Genomic DNA, 20,177 nt, shown 5'->3' on the forward strand with positions numbered 1-20,177 from the left:
ATAATTTCTTTGTCATTTCCAACCAGCAACATATCATCCACATACAAGACCAGATAAATAACACGATCACCAATTAATTTAAAATACACACAATGATATTCTTTGCTTCTGGTCAAGCCAAGTCCTCGTATAAATGTATCAAATTTCTGATACCACATCCTTGGTGACTATTTTAACCCATACAAAGACTTGTTTAACTTGCATACCATTTCTTTCTTACCCTTCACCGCAAAACCTTCAGGTTGCTTCATGTAGATCTCCTCTTCCAAATCCCCATGAAGAAATGATGTCTTCACATCCATCTGTTCCACCTTAAAATCAAAAGCAACAACAATAGATAAAAGTAATCTAATAAAATATACCTTGGCAACAAGAGAAAAATTTCACAAAAATCAATTCTCGACACCTCAGAATAACCTTTTGCTACCAACCGAGCTTTGTGTTTCTCCACCTTTCCTTCTGCATTTATCTTCTTCTTGAAGACCCATTTGCTGCCAATGGGTTTCCTTCCAGCCGACAACTCCACCAGATCCCAAGCCTCATTTTTGTGCAAAGATGCCATTTCATCAACCATGGCCTCTTTCCAGAGTTTTCCATCCTCTGAATCTACTGCTTCCTTGACAGTTCTTGGATCATCATCAGTAATAGATAAAGAAAATTTTGAATAGAAAGAAGATAGACTATACCTTTCTGGCTACCTTCTTTCTAGAACTAATCTTCTCGCACCTGGAGTTTGTGGCTCTTCGTCTTTTGATTCCTCCTTTGTTGTAGAGTCTGATTCTCCCTCCTTTAGCTCACACTCTATCTTCTCAGGTTCCTTTGGTTGGACTTCATGTTTAATAACATCTTTTACCTCTCTGAACATCACATCTCAGCTGTACACAACCTTCATTGTTACTGGGTTCCAATGCTTATAACCCTTTAAACCATCCTTATACCCAATAAAGATGCACTTTTCAGATTTACTATCCAACTTGGTTCGTTTCTCCTTTGGAACATGTACATATGCATCACATCCAAATACCCTCAGATGTGAAAGATAGGGTTTATTACCATTCCATACCTCTTGTGGAGTCTTATCCTCAAACGCTGATGAAGGTGATCTGTTGACCAGGTAACATGTTGTCTCCACTGCCTCTGCCCAGAATTCCTGTCCTAACACGGCACCACTGAGCATGCTTCTTGCCCTTTCCATCAACGTCTTGTTCATTCTTTCTGCAACTCCATTTTCTAAGGTGTATATGGAGTAGTCTTCTGGCGTGCTATACCACACTTTTTAAAGAATTCTTAAAATTCCTTACTGCAAAACTCTCCACCATTATCTGTCCTCAACACCTTTATCTTCTTCTCTGTCTCATTTTCCACCAGAGCCTTAAAATCTTTAAACCTGTCAAAGACTTCAGATTTATTCTTAAGGAAATATATCCATGTACTCCTTGAGAAGTCATTTATAAATGATACATAGTACATAGACTTACCCAGTGATGGAACCTTCACAGGTCCAAACACATCACTGTGCACAAGCTCTAATATATGTTTCTCCCTCTTACCACCAGAAGGGAAACTCACCTGATTCTGCTTCCCATATACACAATTTTCATAGAAATAAAAATCCAGAGAGTTATTACTCATACCTTCTACCATACCTTTACAATGAAGTATTCGAAGGCCCTTCTCTCCAATATGTCTAAGCCTTTGATGCCCCAGCATGGCCTTCTCTCCATAGACCACTAGATTTTCTGCTCCACTTTCAAGAACCACAGAATTGTTGCACCCATCAACAATAGTGCTACCTTACATCTTGTATAGAGTTCCAGTTCAAACTCCCCGCATCAATACTAGTGCTCCCCAAACCATCTTGCAGGTATCCTTTTCAAACACTGTTTTTACACCTGCATCATCCAGCTTGCTTACAGAAATTAGATTTATGGCCAATGCAAGAATATGTAGAACACCTGGAAGTGTTCTAACCCTTCCACCTTGCAACTTCAGCTTTACTTTTTTGTGACCAACAATTCTAGCCTTCCTATCATCTCCTAAGAAGACATCACCACCATCGTATTTCTCATACTCATAGAACCACTCTCTATGGGGAGTGAATTGAAAGGATGCACCTAAGTCAATCAACCATGCCTCATGATATACATGTGTACTTGAAGAAGCCAAGTACACACCCCCACCTTCATCTGAGGTGGTTTTCGCCTCTGCAGAAGGAGCACTACAATCCCTTTTGTAGTGCCCTTCCTTTTCTGCATTTCCAGCACACCCCCTTTACAGGTTTTCCTAGAGATTTAGATCTCCCTCTAGATTTAGATCTCCCACTTGATGACTTATTTTTGTTTTTATTCTAGGACCGTCCTTGTACAGAAAAGGCATCACCATTCTGGCTCTCCATATTTTTCCGTCTCATCTCCTCCATCAGCAAGGATGAGACTATTTCATCAAACTGCAAGGCAGTTGCATTGCTACCTATTGCAATAACCAGACTATCCCACGAATCTGGTAGAGAACACAACAAACTAATGCACTTATCTTCATCTGAAATTTTGATATCAATAGATGATAACTAACTTACCACCGTATTAAATGCATTCAGATGCTCTGTCACCGAGTCTCCATCTTTCATCCTCAGGTTATACAGCTTTTTCTGCAAGAACAGTTTATTCACCAAAGACTTAGATTGGTACAAAGTCCCTAAATTGTCCCACAAAGCCTTCGTCGTAGCTTCCCTCGATACATTCAACAATACTGAATCTGAGACACACAATTGTATTGTGCTCTTTGCCTTCTTATCCAACTTCTTCCATTCTTCATCGGTCACTCCCATTAGTTTAGTACCCAGATCTACTGCGATCCACTGATCTTTATCCACCAATAGATCCTCCATCTTGAGTTTTCACAACTCAAAACTCTGACCATTAATTTCTTGATCTCTCTCTTTCCACTGCTCACCATCTTCTTTCACCACCAGAATCGATCTCACATATCTCCCACTGAACAGGCTCTACCACAGGCCCGAGGAAAACCCCTTAGCAACAAAGGCGTCCCCTTGAAGCCAAAACAACTATGATACCAAATGTAGGTTTTAACCCCATATAGAAATTACCTGCATATGAATTCTAAAACATAGAAAATAAACAATGCGAGAGCATAACACATAAAACACATATACACAGAGATTTTCCCCTGAATCCCAAAATCGGGACTACCAGCTTTCTTTTTCATTATTTTCCTTTCAATGTTAGAATACATATTTATACATGCTGACGCATCCAATACCATGGAACAAAAACCATCGTGTCCAAAATCATGGACCGAAAAACCTTAGGTAGGTCTGCCCAACCTAATATAGGACCAAAAAAATAATATTTCCCGAGGCGCTATCCTGGACCCCATAAAGGGGGGCTACTCGCCCCCCTCATACCCCCCAGACAGGGGGGGCTACCTCCCCCCATGTGACCCCCCTGCTGCACAATCAGCGCAATGAAAGGGGGGCTCCACCCCCCTCTAACCCCCTAGTTCACTACGTGGGTTAGTTGTGGAAAGAATATAACACAACCCAACACAATGGGGAAACTGACTTCTTTTCTGTGTAAGCACACTTTTAACATACTAGACACTTGTGGGAATAGGCATGAGAATGTTTGAATAGTGTGGGCCAATTGAAGCCACCCCACACAGTTGTGTTACCCACAAAGTGTCCCCAGGTTGGTCTGTCATGGAGACCACATAATACTTTCTCTGAATTGTTCACTTCCAAGCATCTGAGAAAAAATATAAGATAATTATTTGAGTCTAAGTGCCCTCTTCTGCCACGTAGATAAGTGAGAGGGAAAGGTTACATTCTCAAGATACTGTCATAATTCTGTGTACCAAGAGTTTGTGATGGCAGTGGGGGAAACCCTCTCAACATTATTCATTTTGATTTAATGCTCCCATCCGGACGGATCTTCTTATTTCACATCAAGTTCTTCTACTACTAGCCGACATAGATAATGGCCCTTGATTTTGTGAACTGGCTTGAACTCTAAGTCATACTCCTGAAAACGAGAAACCCAACTTGCTATTCTCTCACCCAGCTATTGTTGAACAAACAATGATCTGACTATTGGGTGCAACACAAAGACAATACAATGGTTCTTTAAGAGATAGGGTTGGAAGTACTTCACCACCTTGTAGAATGCATAACCTTTTTTGTCAATGGCAGGATAGTTGTGTTAAGGTCCTTGAAGGCTAGCACTCATGAAATATATTGGTCGCTTGTTATTCTAATCATCCTTCTACATAAGCACAGTGGCAAGACAAGTATCTGAAGCAAAAGTGTAGAGAAAAAAATCTTTAGTGAAATCTAGGCTATACAAATCAGGTGCGTCTACAATAGGTTGCTTGATACGGGAAAATGAATCATTTCCCTTTTATATCATTTTTATATTGCACCCTTCTTCACCATCTCCTGTATGGGTTGAGCATAATTAGAGATAAACTTACGGAGAAAGTAATTTTTTTCCAGGAAGGACTACATAGCTTTCTTATTGACTGGGAAGGGAATTTTCATGATAGTTTTGTCCCTCTTAGGGTTCACCTTAATTCCACTCTTTTTCATAATATGGCCTAATATATTTTCCTTGGACACTACAAAAATTCTCTTCTTAGGATTACAAGATATCCCATATTTGCGACATCACTCAAAATTTTTCTTTTGATGGTGTAGGTGGTCAGATCTCTTCTTGGAAAAAATTGTAACATCATATACATAGACCACTACACTCTTTTTGATGAATCCATGAAATGTGATGTCCATGGTGCATTGAAATGTCGCACTAGAATTGACCAGCCCAAATGGCATTCTTCTGAATTTGAATATGCCCCACTTTGTGCAGAATGTAGTTTTGAGTCTATCAGGCTCTAAGACCAAAACTTAGTTGTAACCAGAACACCCATCTAACAAAGAAAAGATCTCTAACCCCGATACTGTTTGCAGTATCTATTCCATAGACGTCACATGGTAATTATCCTTGTTTGAGGCATGATTCAAGTTGAGAAAATCTACACACGAGTAGATGTCCCCAAACTTTTATCTTAATCGAACCAAATTTGATACCCAAGTTGAATGTTTCACTTTATATATGATTCAAGCAGTCAACAAATTCCTTAACTCCTTCTGAATCAAAGGCTCAAGAGTTGGATGTGCCTTTCACAACTTCTATTAGAAAGGCTTGACCCCTTCTTTAATCGGAATAACATGTTGGATTATTTACATGTCATAAGTTTTGAGCTCATCACACGTCCACGCAAAAACATCTAGGTAATGATTGAATAAGTAGATGCAATCTTGTCGCTCCCATGGTGTGCAACAAGTAACAAGATTAAAAAATTCATATATGTTTTTGTTCCAAGATTTATTTTCTTGTGGGACAACATTGAACTATGGAATTTTGCATTGACTAGCCCTCGGAAGTGATTCTACAAGTCATATAGCTTCTCAAGTGATATCATGCCTTTTGGCATGGGATTTTCCTTGTTTTCCTGAGTTGCATCCTACAATTCTTTCTCGTGCTCGTCTTCGTCAATAACTGCATCCTTGAATACAACATCATTTTCCATAAAGGAGAGTATCTATTGGTCATCATTGAAAATACGTGAATTAGTGATATTGTCAAGGACAGATGCTTTATAAAGAACTTCTACATAAAAACCGTCCTTGAGCGATGATAACCTAGCAACAACATTTTCCAATGCATCTGCAAATGTGTTACGCATTCTAGGAACAAAAATGATATTGAAAACCTGGAAATGAGAAATTTCAAAATACTGCAAAAAAAACTCGCTTACAAAATTTAGACCAAAAAACTCACTTTAAAAATTCAGCACAAAAAAACTTACTTTCAAGAAAGCTCACTTTAAAAATTCAGCCAAAAAAATTTACTTCCAAAAAAACTCACTTTAAAAATTTATCACAAAAAATTCACTTTAAAAATTCAACCCAAAAGACTTACTTTAAAAATTAAGCCCAAAAGCCTTACTTTAAAAACTAAGTTAAAAAATCTCACTTAAAAAATTTAGCCCAAAGGACTCTAAAAATTAAGCTAAAAATCCTCACTTAAAAAATTCAGCCCAAAATACTTACTTTAAAAATTATGTCCAAAAAATTTCCTCTAAAAAATTCAGCTCGAATGATTTAGCTTAAAAATTCACTCCAAATGAGGAAAGACTACGAAAATAATGTTTCGGATCCATTTATTTATATCGTTTGGGTGAAATGTTTTTTTCGAAGGGTTGCATCGTTTCATTTTTGCGGTCCACGAAAAATATCAACACATCTTCGGCCAAACTTTCAAGAATATTTCGGCCAAACTTTTAAAGTAATTCAGCTGAATTATTTTTCCCTTTATTTTAACAAACGTTAACAACAAACACAATTTCGGCCGAATGTGGTTTTAGTTTGGTCGAACTGTTTTAACGTGCAACTCTACAACAACAGATATATGTGATATCATTAAGAAGTAGCGATCATTACCGAACATGGAGGCAAGCAGTTTCTCTCTCTTTTTTTCGCTCTCATTATCAAACCTTCTCTTCCGGCAAGCAATATCGATTATTGGCCAACTCGGCTTTGGTCACCTTTTTCCAACTTTTGAGCGCTTAAACTCCATCAAATTTGGTGAATTTACTATTGGAACCAATACCAACATTTGTAGAATTGAATCTATTTTAAGTAGATATAAATTTTATGAAATTTCATAGAAATTTGCTAATTTTAATTAATTTTCTTTAAAAATGTGTGCAAAAATATTCTGAAGGTCATTATGATTCAATGAAATTAAAAATTTGTATCTTCCAAAACACAATATAAAAAAATATGAAAAATTTATGATTCATTACATAGGTCCGTCTTCTGTAATGGGTGGTTTTTAGTTTTTTAGTTTGTAACTAATATGTTGAGAAATTTGATACTCGACTAAACGTCTTCAAAATATACAATTTTTTGTATTGGTTCAATTCAAAAAATTCTAGTAATTATTATGTGCATCAGTTCATTTCATAAATATAACGATATCAAAGTAGAGTTTTTCTATATGGTTGCAACACATATTTTTTTCAAAAACACCAAGTTAACAAAGAATACAGTAGTGCTCAAAAACATGACATGTTATGAATCCCTTCATTTTTAAAGAACACAAAGTAAAACAATTGCAAAGTTGACATATCAAATGTGAATAAAAAAAATTCAAAAAATAAGTAATAAAAAGCTAATGAAAAATTTGGCAAGTTTTCTTTTTATTGTAAAATGAAATTATAAACAAAAAAATTTCTTTTGCTTGTCGAAAGTTGAAGAACTTTTAAGAATGATTTTTCTCGAAAAAGGGCAACAAGTGTAATGCAACTTCACATTTTCACCCATTAACATAATGATTGATTGGTTTAATCTTGGCACTGTCTCTCCTTTGTGAGTCCAAAAAATTAAAATAAGCTCGTCCTTAAATAGTTATACTCCAATATCCTTTTCACATGGTATCTCTGCATACCCACCAAAAATGTCAGATATGCCAAAGAAATGGCATTTTGATATTGTTTGTAAAACTATGTCATTTCCACCCCCTTCTAATGTATCTGAACAAATGTACCCATTTTATTTTATTCTTTCATATTCAATTACATCCTCAAAAATATTTGTTTCAGAAACCAACACAGCCTCAATATCTTTGGATTCTAACACTCATCCTTATTCCCTACAAAGCATATGAATTAATGCTCTCTTACGATCAATCCACTAGTCTTACTATATATTTTTTCTTCTTTACATTCTTGATTCACATAAAGTTATCTTCTATTAGTTGTTCAACAATTTGTTGCCATTAAAAGCGACAATTCCATCAGTTTTCATGAAATGTCTCTATGCAACCTTTTATTTTTTTCCCTGACAAAGTAACTCTTGCATTATTATATTAGAGAGCATGTTTCATATGCCATAGAAAATATTAATCTCAAGATATTATGAGTACTATTAAAAAAAACAGTGTTAATATTACTACAAATCTATAATGAAGCAGAAGTGTGGACACTATAGCATACCTATAAAATTGACGTCTAAACTTCTTTGATTGCTTCCCTTTTCCGACATAGGTCAACAAAATCCTTGTAAAAAATTCCTTCTTTCTAAGCCCAACTTTCAAGGGTTTAATGGGGTGGAACAAAAAGTGCCACACAGTAACCATGGAATGGATCCGCATGTAACATTGACTCAAAGGGAGTTAATGAGTCTACAAGCAACTAGTGGGAACTTAATCTATCTTACTTCCATCAAAGTACGTAGTTAGTTATATCTCGCTACAAACTTTAAAACTAACATTGAACAACCACAAATAGAGTGCTCCAAAATGTAAAGGGAAGATTGGATTTTGGCCTTCTATATGGGAAAAGAAAAGAACCTCAATTGTGTGTCCATTCAGAATTAGATTGGACAGGATCCATGGATGAAGGGAAGTCTACAACAAGCCATGTCTTCAGTCTTGGAATGGGGGCAGTTTCTTACACTAGCAAAAAACCATACAATTTTACCTTCCTCTACAAAAGAAAAATACAAAATAGTAGTCTAAGGGACATGTGAAGTAGATTAGCTTAGAAAAATGCTTGTAGATTTGCAAGTTCATCAGGATGAACACATAATACATTTTTGTGATATCTTAGAATAATGTCGAGATATTTGTAAATTCATTAAGATTATATCACAATACCTTTTTTGATATTTTAGAAGAAATCTTGCATGTTTTTTATGTTCAATAGGATAAGCCTATGGTACATTTTTGTGATAACCAAGGAGTTCTTATGTTGGAAAAGAACCTCATCTTCTCTGAGCAGACAAAAAATTCTGAAGTCCATTATGTTGGTAAACAACCTCATCTTCTCTGAGCAGACTAAATATAGTTAAGTCCATTATGTTGGCAAAAAAATTCACCTTCTCTGAGCAAACCAAACATACTGAAGTCCATTGTCATTTCATCATCCATATTGGAGAAAATGGAGAAGTTGAGAAGAAATATTGCACAACTTGTATAACATGGAGAAGTTGAGTTGAAATATCGCACAAGTCAAAACCAAACTACAAATAATTTCACTACATCTCATGGCTCATATAAATTTGTAAAATTCAAAGACAAACTTGGTGTAGTTTCTAATAGGAATGTTAAGGGAGGATATTAATTCTAGTTAATAATGGTCATGTACACTATAAAAATAGGTAGAATAAGTCATTAATTGAATTAAATGATATTTAATTCATTTTAATTTCCATGCCACTCAGGATTATGTGCTTAGGATTTTTTCATTCCTTCACTATAAAAGTATATGTGCTCTCTTCATTTGATAATCTAGGCAATATCCATATTCCAAATTTTCTTGTGTTTTTAGTTTTGTGTTGGATCACATTTTGTTATATTGGCCTTGAAAAGGATGAATATAATATTCCTTCAAACAAATTTTTGTAGCATTGGTTACAAATACACTACAACCTTCAAGTTAATCTTCACCTATGTTGCACGAGGACCTATCCCCGTGAAAAACTCCCATATCCACCATTATAGTGTTTTGGAATCTTAATAAACCTTATGAAACATCCCAAAAATAGAAGAGACTTCATCGAGGCCTCAAGGACATCTTGGCCATATACAAGACATTACAAGCAGACTTCAAGGACATTCTGAATAGATTTTGGAGATGTTCTAGGCAAATATCAAATTGTTTTAGGAAAAATTTGGGCATGTATCTTCGATTTTGACAAATCTAAATCTATTGTACATGTTACATTTTAAAACATGGTTTCTATATGATGGGTTTCAATTTGGGTTCCTGACGATTTAACCATTGATTTTCCAACAACAACAATATAGCAAGAAAAGTGTCCTTGTCAAAAGAACTAAGAAATGAAACATTTCAAAGGAAAATTGTGGTTATTTCTCTTGTTCTTCTCTTTTTTGGAATCATATTATCTTTTACATACTGTACATGATTTTCGAGGAGACATTCAAGTCCAGTTCTTCAACCATCACAACCTTGAGCATTGTGAAAACAACCAGATAGGAGTAACTCATATTGGGCACTAAATGTTTGAATAAAATCCTCTTCAATAACCTTATTAGTCTGAATTATGAATCTAATATCTCTATAAATACCAAAGAGTATTGTGGTGTTTTTCAACATGACCATAAAATTACATAGAACCTATTGAGAATGGAATGTCGTCTAACTTTTAGCATAATCATCATTAATAAGAAATATTAGGAAGAAATGTTGTCATAGATATAGTTCTTTGTCTCTTGAAAAAAATTACACTTAGGTTTCCTAAATCTAAAATACATTATGCTCATTTCTAATGTCCAATACTAGGACATCACTCGACGCTTTGCTAAATTTCTCAAGCTTTTTCAAAACTTATTAGTGCAAGGGTTATGCATAACACTATATAGTATAATATGTTATGCTTAGAAGAAACTACAATTGTTGATGGTGAATTTATATATATATATATATATATATATATATATATATATATATATATATATAGATAGATATAATGGACTATACTATACAACATTATGCATAACCCTTGCACTTATAAGTTTTAAAAAAGCTTGAGAAATTTAGGAAAGTGTCGAGTGATGTTCCATTATTCAACACTTTCCTAAATTGCTCAAGCTTTTTCAAAACTTATAAGTGCAAGGGTTATGCATAATGTTGTATAGTATAGTCTATTATGCTTACAAGAAACTACACCTGTTGATGGTGAATTTTAATATTTATCTATCTATCTATCTATCTATATATATATATATATATATATATATATATATATATATATATATATATATATATATATATATATATATATATATATATATATATATATATATATATATATATATATATATATATATATATGTATATATAAGATAGATAGATATTAAAATTCACCATCAACGTATATATATATATATATATTCATTTGCTTCAAAATTTGAGGGTGTGTGCTAGCCATCCTGGTGACATGTCCCTGTTAGGTAGACAAATCACCTCTTGCATACAAGAAGGATCTCTCTATATTTCCAACAAAACATATTAAAACATCAAAAAAATTGCTACCTTAACTTAGCCTATAACTAAAACATGAAACATGTAGTAGACGAAGAATCACTTACCTATTAGTGATGTTCTTGTAGAAGTCCTTTCAATTATTTCCACAATAATCCTTTCCTCAATGCCCTAGAAGATTTCCCAATGTTTTCCACAGCTTCTCCATGATGCTCCAAAAGAGATTTGCATAGAAAAAACATTCAAAGGGATCAAATCATCTTTCCTATAAAATCAAATTTAAAAAAAAACCCTAACTTAACATACAACATATAGTTGAATCAATAATCAATTATAAACCATGCGAGTGATAAAGTAATCTCACAAATAATATAAAAATAGATGCAATTAGGAAGTAAAAACTACCTTCTATTATATTCAAAGGAGAACAAGCTTACAACCTAGTTGGCTTGATGTCACAAGCCTCTTCCAATGGTCTTCATTCCTTCCCTTGATGACAAGCTCTTTAGACCCAAAACCAACATCATAATTTTATAAGTCCAAGTCCCTCCTCTTCCTCTAGTCTTATGCTCAATTTATAGGAAAGAGGAGGAGGTTTATAGTTCCTCTTCTGAAGGGATATGATGCTTAAGAGGAGGATATTTGTTCCATAAACCAAGGGAAGAGGTACATGTATGTAGTAGTTCATGGCTTCTAATTTGGATAAGATTCCTCCATCAAAGCTTCTAGATTTTTTTTTTACTTGTGTGAACAAGATTGCACAGCTTATAGTGGAAGACAGTGTGCAGAATTGGGTAGGCCACACTCATAAAAACTGCACATGCACATGTAATGGCTAGGAAAATTGTGCAGATGCTCAAAAATAGTTTTTAAGCAGTGCAATCCAAAATTCCTTTTGTGCCTAGTATTGTTTTACTTTAAGCTTCATAGGGGATTCACTTGAGACACTCATCAGATGGTGAGATATCTAAATCGACAGTCATGGTGACAAAATTTAGTGTAACATATTTCTCAGTAAAGTGTAAATCCAGAAAATATGTTTGATTACTAAAGCACTTTATCATGTCAAAGGTTTAGATCAGAGACCAATTGGCTGAAGACCTAAAATAAAAAATGAAGTATTACCATATCATGCTTTCATATAAACATCACTGAGGTAGGCATTTCCATACTCATAGTACAAGTATCTCAAAGAATAAATATGGAAATACATCTGAAGATCCACATCAACAAATACGCAGTATGGACGTTGCCATCAATGTATCTATGTTTACAATCTTGAATATTTAATAACTCCACGTATCCTGGATGGATGAAACTAGATCCAAGGACTTTATCTCCATCTCTCGATGTACGAATCTAACCACATGAGTAAATGTCTTGAATTTGAAAATGGTAGAAACCACTTGATTATCGATCAATGATGTAAATCATTAACGGGTGTGAGAGAAACCACTAATAATTAAAATGTCTCTCAAGGTACTCTAGTACAATCTATGAAGTGTGATTAAATGTCTTAAAGTCAAACACTCATAGAATCATTTGATCGAAGGTCAATGATGAGAATCTGTCGTCAAAAGCGAGAAACCTGCCATTAAGGCATGTGATCTCCAAGGTAATAAAGGAGTTTTCTAGATCAACTTCCTAGATAATGAGATGAAGTCGAAGGGAAGTAACCCATCACAAGAGAGCCTACGACATGAAACTCATGTCAAGTTTTGAAGAACAAATTTGGAGTGATTAAGAACTAACTCAGGAATGGCCAACACGATTGAAGGCTATGAATCACAAGGTAATTTTAATTGAGGTTGAACTTCTCTTGAAAATGTTGGTGACATGACACTTTGACTTTAAAAATTTTGACTCAAACATAAGACCCAAAAATGATCTAAAGACTTTCAATAAGGTGTGGTCAATTGAGAGGAAAATGGATTTCCCAACCCAGACACAAAGGTGATATAGTGTAATGTTAAAGAGTGACATATTTCCTTTTGTAATGAAAAAGAAACATTTCTTTACCATTTTCCCCCACCATTACTAGAAAGTACCTATTTATTTTTACACAAGATTGAGGAGGATAACATATCCTTGTCTTGTAAGCTCATCCTTTGGATGAGTCCTTCTAAGTATTTTTAACGAACCCTAGGAATGAGTTGTTTGGTCTCATCATGATTAACGAGTCCTGCATTATTTACACTTTACGAGTCTAGCAAAGGAGTAACTCGATGGAATTTTCACATATAAAGAGTTTGAAAAGATACAAAAAGAAAACTCATACATCTCTTTCAATGTAAAACTTTAACGACCCTGGAGAAAGTGAAACTCATTGTTTTTCATTTTTAGGGAGTCAGGAGAAAAACATAAGTAAACTTTGAAATGCCCTTTTTCATAATTTTAGTCTCTCAATCCTGGAAAAGAGTAAAATAATTTAGGAGAGAACTCTTTTAACCATGATTAGTTAAAGTAAACCGTTTTCATAAATAGTCTACATGATTTGTAAAATGGGTAAACTTATGTCAAGTAAACGCTTTTCATTTTCTTTAACAAGTTTGAAATAAACAAGCATACTTGGAAATATTTTCACATTTCGAGAGTCAAAAAATAGTTTAAAGGTAACTCCAGGGTTTTTTTCATAATTTTAATGATTCTAAAAAAGTGATAAAAGTGTGCTCACATCGTCGCTTTTAAATTTAATTAGTGAAAAGGAAATATGGAAAGAAATCAACATTTTCATGTAAGTTATATGAGCATAAAAAGATAGCAAAATAAGCTCGGGATTTTCATGAGTTTAACGAATCTTGAAAATAATAACCAAAATGGGCTCAAGATAGGTTTCATTTAAATTATACAATCTTGAAATAGAGAAAAATTATGCTTGAAATTGGCTTCATTTTTACACAAGCTTGAGATAGAGAGGAAATTGTGCCTGAGACAAGTTTTAATGCCCCCCAAGAATAACCTGGAGAGGTACATGCCCCCCAAACTTTGTTTTCTTTGCCTAAGTAGACTATTGGCTACTAATAGGCGGATGAAATGAAGGTTTATTCATGAGATTGAATGGAATACTTGACCCAATTAAGGGAGGGTTTGTTTCATTTTTTACTGAGATTGACACAGAAAAAGAACTATGCTCATGGAACCTTGTTTCATTTTTTAATGAGCTTGACACAAGAAAAGGAACTATGCTCATGGAACCTTATTTCATATTTTAACAAGTTTGACACAAGAAACGGAACTATGCTCATGGAACCTTGTTTCATTTTTTAATGAGATTAACACAAGAAAAGGAACTATGCTCATAGGGACCTGTTTCATTTTTTAAAGAGGTTGAAACGGTAACATAACAATCCTCATATCACCTTGTTTAATTTTTAACGAGCTTAACACAATAAAAATAAGTATCCTCATGGAGACCTGTTTCATTTTTTAACGAGGTTGACATAGTAAAAGAACCATCCTTTGGGAACTTGCTTCATTTTTTAATGAGGTTGACATAGTAAAAGAACTATCATGATGCTGACTTATTTCATTTTCTAACGAGGTTGACACAGTAAAAGAACTATCCTCATAGGACCTATTTCATTTTTTAATGAGGTTGAGAGAGTAAAATAACTGTCCTCATAGGAACTTGTTTCATTTTTTAACGAGCTATCCCTCCTCTAGATTTTAATCTTTTTGGACCTGAGGGATTATTGCACAAAAAGATCAAGCACTTGTCTAGTTCAGCTTGATAAAGATATCAAACATTCATCCCTTCTGTATTGTTTTATACTTTTTCTGACTTAAGGGATTAGATGACGAAAAAGGACCCCTGGAGTCCACTTTATGTACCCTTTTCAGACTCTCTAAAAATGAAAAGGACCGAGTTGTCTTTGTCGCTGGGCTCGTTAAAAATATTAGATAGCAACAAACTTGTCTTTAGACGAGAACGAGTTTCCCTATCGCTAGGCTCGTTAAAACATAGCGATGGGCTTGCCCGAAGGGCAGGTTATAGAACAAGCATATGTTATCCTCCTCAAGCTTGACAAAAATAAAGAGGTACTGGTCAGAAATGACTGGGGAAAAATTAGGAAGAACCTCAAAGCTTAATGGTAGCAAGTCGCTCTTGAACATGACACTTTTGCCTCCGTAAATATCGGGTTGGGTTATTATCATTCACCGGTCCCTTCACCATGGTCTCGCCATACCATCCATACATGGGGTAATGCTACCGATCCATCACATCAGTGTCGTTATATGTTCAAGAGATGTCATTCAGAAAGTGTCAACCGGGTCCCATCCACTACCGTACATCATCTTTCATCCTTCCATGACCGCCACCCTGAATCATATTTCACAGATTGTTTTCACCATCATCACTAGCTCCGTTCCGTGTCACTGATGTGGGATTCATTAAGGCCCTCCTTTGACGGATCACTTCTTGTCGACATCAGCTCATTATCCAAGAAGTTGGTCTAGGAACACCCCCTCAGTACTTTGAAGCTTGCATGCCTCAATGGCAAGTTTCTCACTCCCGGCGATAGGTATACATTAATGACCTTCGACCAGGAGACTTTGCGTGGTGTTCGACGTCAGATCCTATATTCACACCACGTGAATTGTGCTGCAGTACCTTGAGGGTCATCATCATTATCGGTGATTCCTCTCGCGCTTGTTAACAGTTTACATTATTGACTGGTAATCAAGCGATGTCTTTCCATGTTCGACTTCAGAAAATTTTCACATGGATCGACTTGTACTAGAGTGAAGATCGGGCAAGTTTGAAGACCCCGGATCTAGTTTCATCCATCCGGGCTGTAATATATATTCAGGAGATAAAAACATAGACATGTGCAGCAGATGATCATCCTACTAAAAGGATGATAATTAAAAGCAGAGAATTATCAGTCTATTATCAGACGATCGTCTGTTTATGTACAACAAATGTATTTATAAAGCTGAGCATGGGAAATGCCCGCCTCAGCTAGATCATGAAAAGAAAGTATGAAAAGATAATGTATTGTATTGTATTTTATTACAGGTCACCTCCCGACGATTGAATGAACTTCGGATCCTCCTAATAAAGAATTTCACCCAATAAACGACCTCATACTTTAGGGGGCAACTGTTATAGACATTTTTGTGCCTTACAGCATAGAGCATGAAATGTCAATAATCTAAGGGATCCAAAGTCCCTAAACATGTTCTTCTTACCCTTATAGGAACAAGGTCAGCAAACCACAGCAATGCAAATCAGTTTTCCACTGAAAAACACTCAAAAACAGGTCAATTTTGGATCAAAGCAGTTGCTCCACTAGGCTTCTGCGCTGAATGTCAAGAGCTCCATGGTGTACCTGCGCTGCATTGCAAGTGCAACAAAGGCTACCTGCGCTGGGCGTAATTGGACATGTGGAGGAATCTTTTTCTCAATGTGCCAGTGCCCAGGAAGCTTCCAAAAAGACACTTGATCATAAGATTCGCCTAATGATGAGTTAAGAGCTTCTAAAACTCCAAGTGGAAGGCAGAAACTCCGAGTGAAGAACTGAAGAACAACTGGAGTTGAAGAGGACAACAAGTCACACATCAAGCTGGCTTATCTTCACTCCAAAACTCTATATAAGGATCTCATCCCATGGGATCTGGAGGCCGGAATTTAGTGCAAAGAATTGTTGTTGGTTTACAGTCGAGAGTATTGGGTGATTGCTTGAGGGAGGTGAAGAAGAGATTTCTCTCCTTCGGGAAGGTGATGCTGGATTGGACCTCTCATGGTTGTATCACCGCCTGAACCTTACTTCCATATATTAATAAAGCATTTGAGGTTCTTCTATTCGCATGTGTTTCAATGGTGTATTGTCTTACTTGCGTCTTTGATTTATGCTAATCCTTGAATCGATTATGAATGCATGCTTCTTGTAGTTTCCTTTTCTTGTCTTATTTGCAGGATCTCGTGTAGCTGGGCCCGTGAAGAGACTTGGAGCTGGGAGCAAGCGGCAAACAAAAGAGATTGGATCGACCATTTGCACAAGACATCGGTAAGTGGATCTTTCCCTTTTATCTCTTGCATGTCATAAAGAAGAAACTTTAGATAGCTTTGATTTCAACTGTTGCTAAGGAACTGTCACCCTTAGAGTGGGTTAGGGTCATTCCGAGTTGGATACTTTCCCCCACAACACATGGTCTCCTTCTTATTCTCCTCCGTCATCATCCTGTCATGACATGATATAATACCTACAGATGAAATCCACTCATGACAAGACAAGATCAGTTTGAAAACTTCTAATCTATCATGCTTCATGAAAATCACTGACTGAGCTGGAAATGGGTGTTGGACTAAGAGGCAGGCTCAAGGATTATGTAGTTGTGCAGTTCAGGAGGTCAGGGGCCATGACTAAGGCTTGAAACTGCATAGTGCATAGTTCTGGAGGCCCGGGTAGAGAGACTGCACAATGGAGGGGCCCAAGAGGTCAATCCTGAGGCTTGAGGATTGAAGTTTCCCACTTCACAGTACAAGAGAGAGAGAGAGACCCAGGGATTGCGTAGTTGAGGGGATCAAGAGGTCAAGCTTGAGACTTGAAGTTTCCTAATACACAGTTCTTGAAGGAGAGCAGGCTAAGTGACTGCACAATTGAGGGACTCAGGAGGTCAGGCTTGAGGGTTGAAGTTGCCCGATGCCTAGTTCTAGAAGGCCAGGATTGGATGACTGCGAACTTGAGTCTTGAGGCTTGAAGTTTCCCAATGTGCAGTTTTGGAGCGAGAACAACCTTAAGGATTGCACAGTTCAAGGAGTCAGGATGGAGGCTTGTTGCTTGAAACTGCGTAGTTGAGGTTGACTGGAAGGCAACGATTGTGCAGTTTTGGAGCTCAAGGGTCAAGGCTAGGCATTGTGACTGCACAATTTGCAGTTCCGAAAGGAAAGGTTAGGGATTGAGGGCTAAGACTACACAACACGCAGTTCAGGAGGGCTAAGTGAGGTCAAGTTGCTCGGGAGTGTATTTTCCAAATGAGGCTAAATGTGGGATTAATGAGGCTCAAGTGAAAAAAGGAAAAACTATATCATGATCACACGCTCAGAAAAGTCCACAACACAACATTGATCACTCAGAAAACAAGAACAACATAATTCCCTCAATGCGACAAGAATATAACATACCTCTCCAAGTTGGACATTAAAGGTACACTTTGAGATGACAATGATGACACTTGTGTGACAATTCATAAAACTTAGGGGATGAGTATAATACATGTCTATATGATTAGTAGGACCCATTAATACCAAAGTTACCCTTTCAAACAATCCAAAACTCCTCTTATATGATATGTGACACTTCCCATGCCAAAAGATAACATTTGCGACAACACTTGCAAAATGCGAACGACATTGAAAGCGACACATGCCAGAGCGAAGATAACATGAAAGTGTTACTTATCGAAGTGAAAACAAGCGAAAGAAACAATCATAAACATGAAAGAGACTCTTGCAAAAGTGAAGGTGCACAAAAGTGGCGGTTGGAAAAACTCATTGAAAGAGAAGTATGATCGCAACCAAAAGTGAGAGACTGTCAACTGAAAGTGTGCACTGACCGTTGACACAAGTTGAACATCGCACATACATTGTCTTGATGGTCTTGTGCTATTTCTGTTCAATCTTGCATAAATGAGTGCACTCATGAACTTGTGGCAGAATGAGCATGTGTGAACATGCACCTTTGATGTTGTGGAACAAACGATCACAAGATCCATAGTAGGCTCTAAAATTCAAGTGTAGACCAAATTCTGGAGGATGTTTTTCACAATGACAACACCCCTATATATCCGCCAATATATTATGTCATTTTTTCCTCAATATATTTTCCCCAATATGAATGCACGTCGTATGGTATTGTTCCCTAGTGAAGCCCCCGTGCTAATATCTTCCATCATTTGAAGTAGAGTTTTCTAGTTTTGAATAGTCACAACTTTGGTTGGATGTCATGATGGATGAGTACAACTCCATCATGAAGAATTATGTGTGGGAAATTATGCCTAGAAAATAAAGAAAGACAATTATTGGATCCAAGTGGATGTACGAGGTTAAGTTTGTAAGAGATGGTGACATAGAGAATTTCAAAGCTTGATTTGTCATTAGAGGGTTCTCCCAAAATCAGGGTATTGACTATGAATATATTTTTTCTCCTGTTGCCAAGTATACCTCCATATTATTTATTATGTCTTTAACATCAACCTTTGGTTGGACTTTATATCAAATGGATGCAAAAATAACATGTCTTAATCATCTAATTAAGGAGGAAGTGTACATAAATTAACTAAGAGGATTTGAAGTGCATGGGTATGATACCCATGTTTGTAGGCTAAAGAAAATTTCCATATGAGTTGACTTTGATACCACATGCATGATACTCTAGGATTGATGAGTAGCTTCTAAATTTGGATTTCTTTATGACATATATAGATTCTAATGTTTATGATATGGTTGATGATTCTAACATGCTAAGTTTATCCCTATATGTAGATGATCTTATACTTATAGGAAGTTCATTAAAACTCATAATATGGTGTGATTTAGAGTTTCCTAGGAAATTTGATATCATAGACATTGGCTTGATGCATTAATTCTTAGTTCTAGAGTTATCACAAAGTCCAATTGATGTTTTCCTTGAACATGTTAACCATGTAGTTGAGGTTTTGAAGATAATTTGAATGATGGATTGTAAGATCATGACTACTTCTATGGTAGTAAATATAAAGTTATTTACCAATTTGAATTTAGATTTAATTGATCCACATTTATAGGTACCGAGGTTCCTTTATGTATCTAGTAAAGATAAGACTTGATATTTATTTTGTAGTTAATACTTCGATCCAACTATGATGGAGCCCATACAAGTTCATTATGTCACTACAACACATGTGCTCTAGTACTTGAAGGGCATTGTTATCACCCCAAGAAACTCTCCTAGGTTTTATCTCGGAGATGCTTAGGAACATTACAAATTCGATAAAATATTGGAAATGGATGAATGGAAGGAATGATGCTTGTCCAAGCCAGATAACCACTTCTACTATGCTTAACTCCAGACATGGGTGAACACCCCCAGACTACAAGGCTTTAGACC

This window comes from Pinus tabuliformis, chromosome 9 (genome assembly GCF_031772625.1).
Source record: "Pinus tabuliformis cultivar Carrire ecotype Pingquan chromosome 9, CPIR1, whole genome shotgun sequence".
NCBI classification, from domain to species: Eukaryota; Viridiplantae; Streptophyta; class Pinopsida; order Pinales; family Pinaceae; genus Pinus; species Pinus tabuliformis.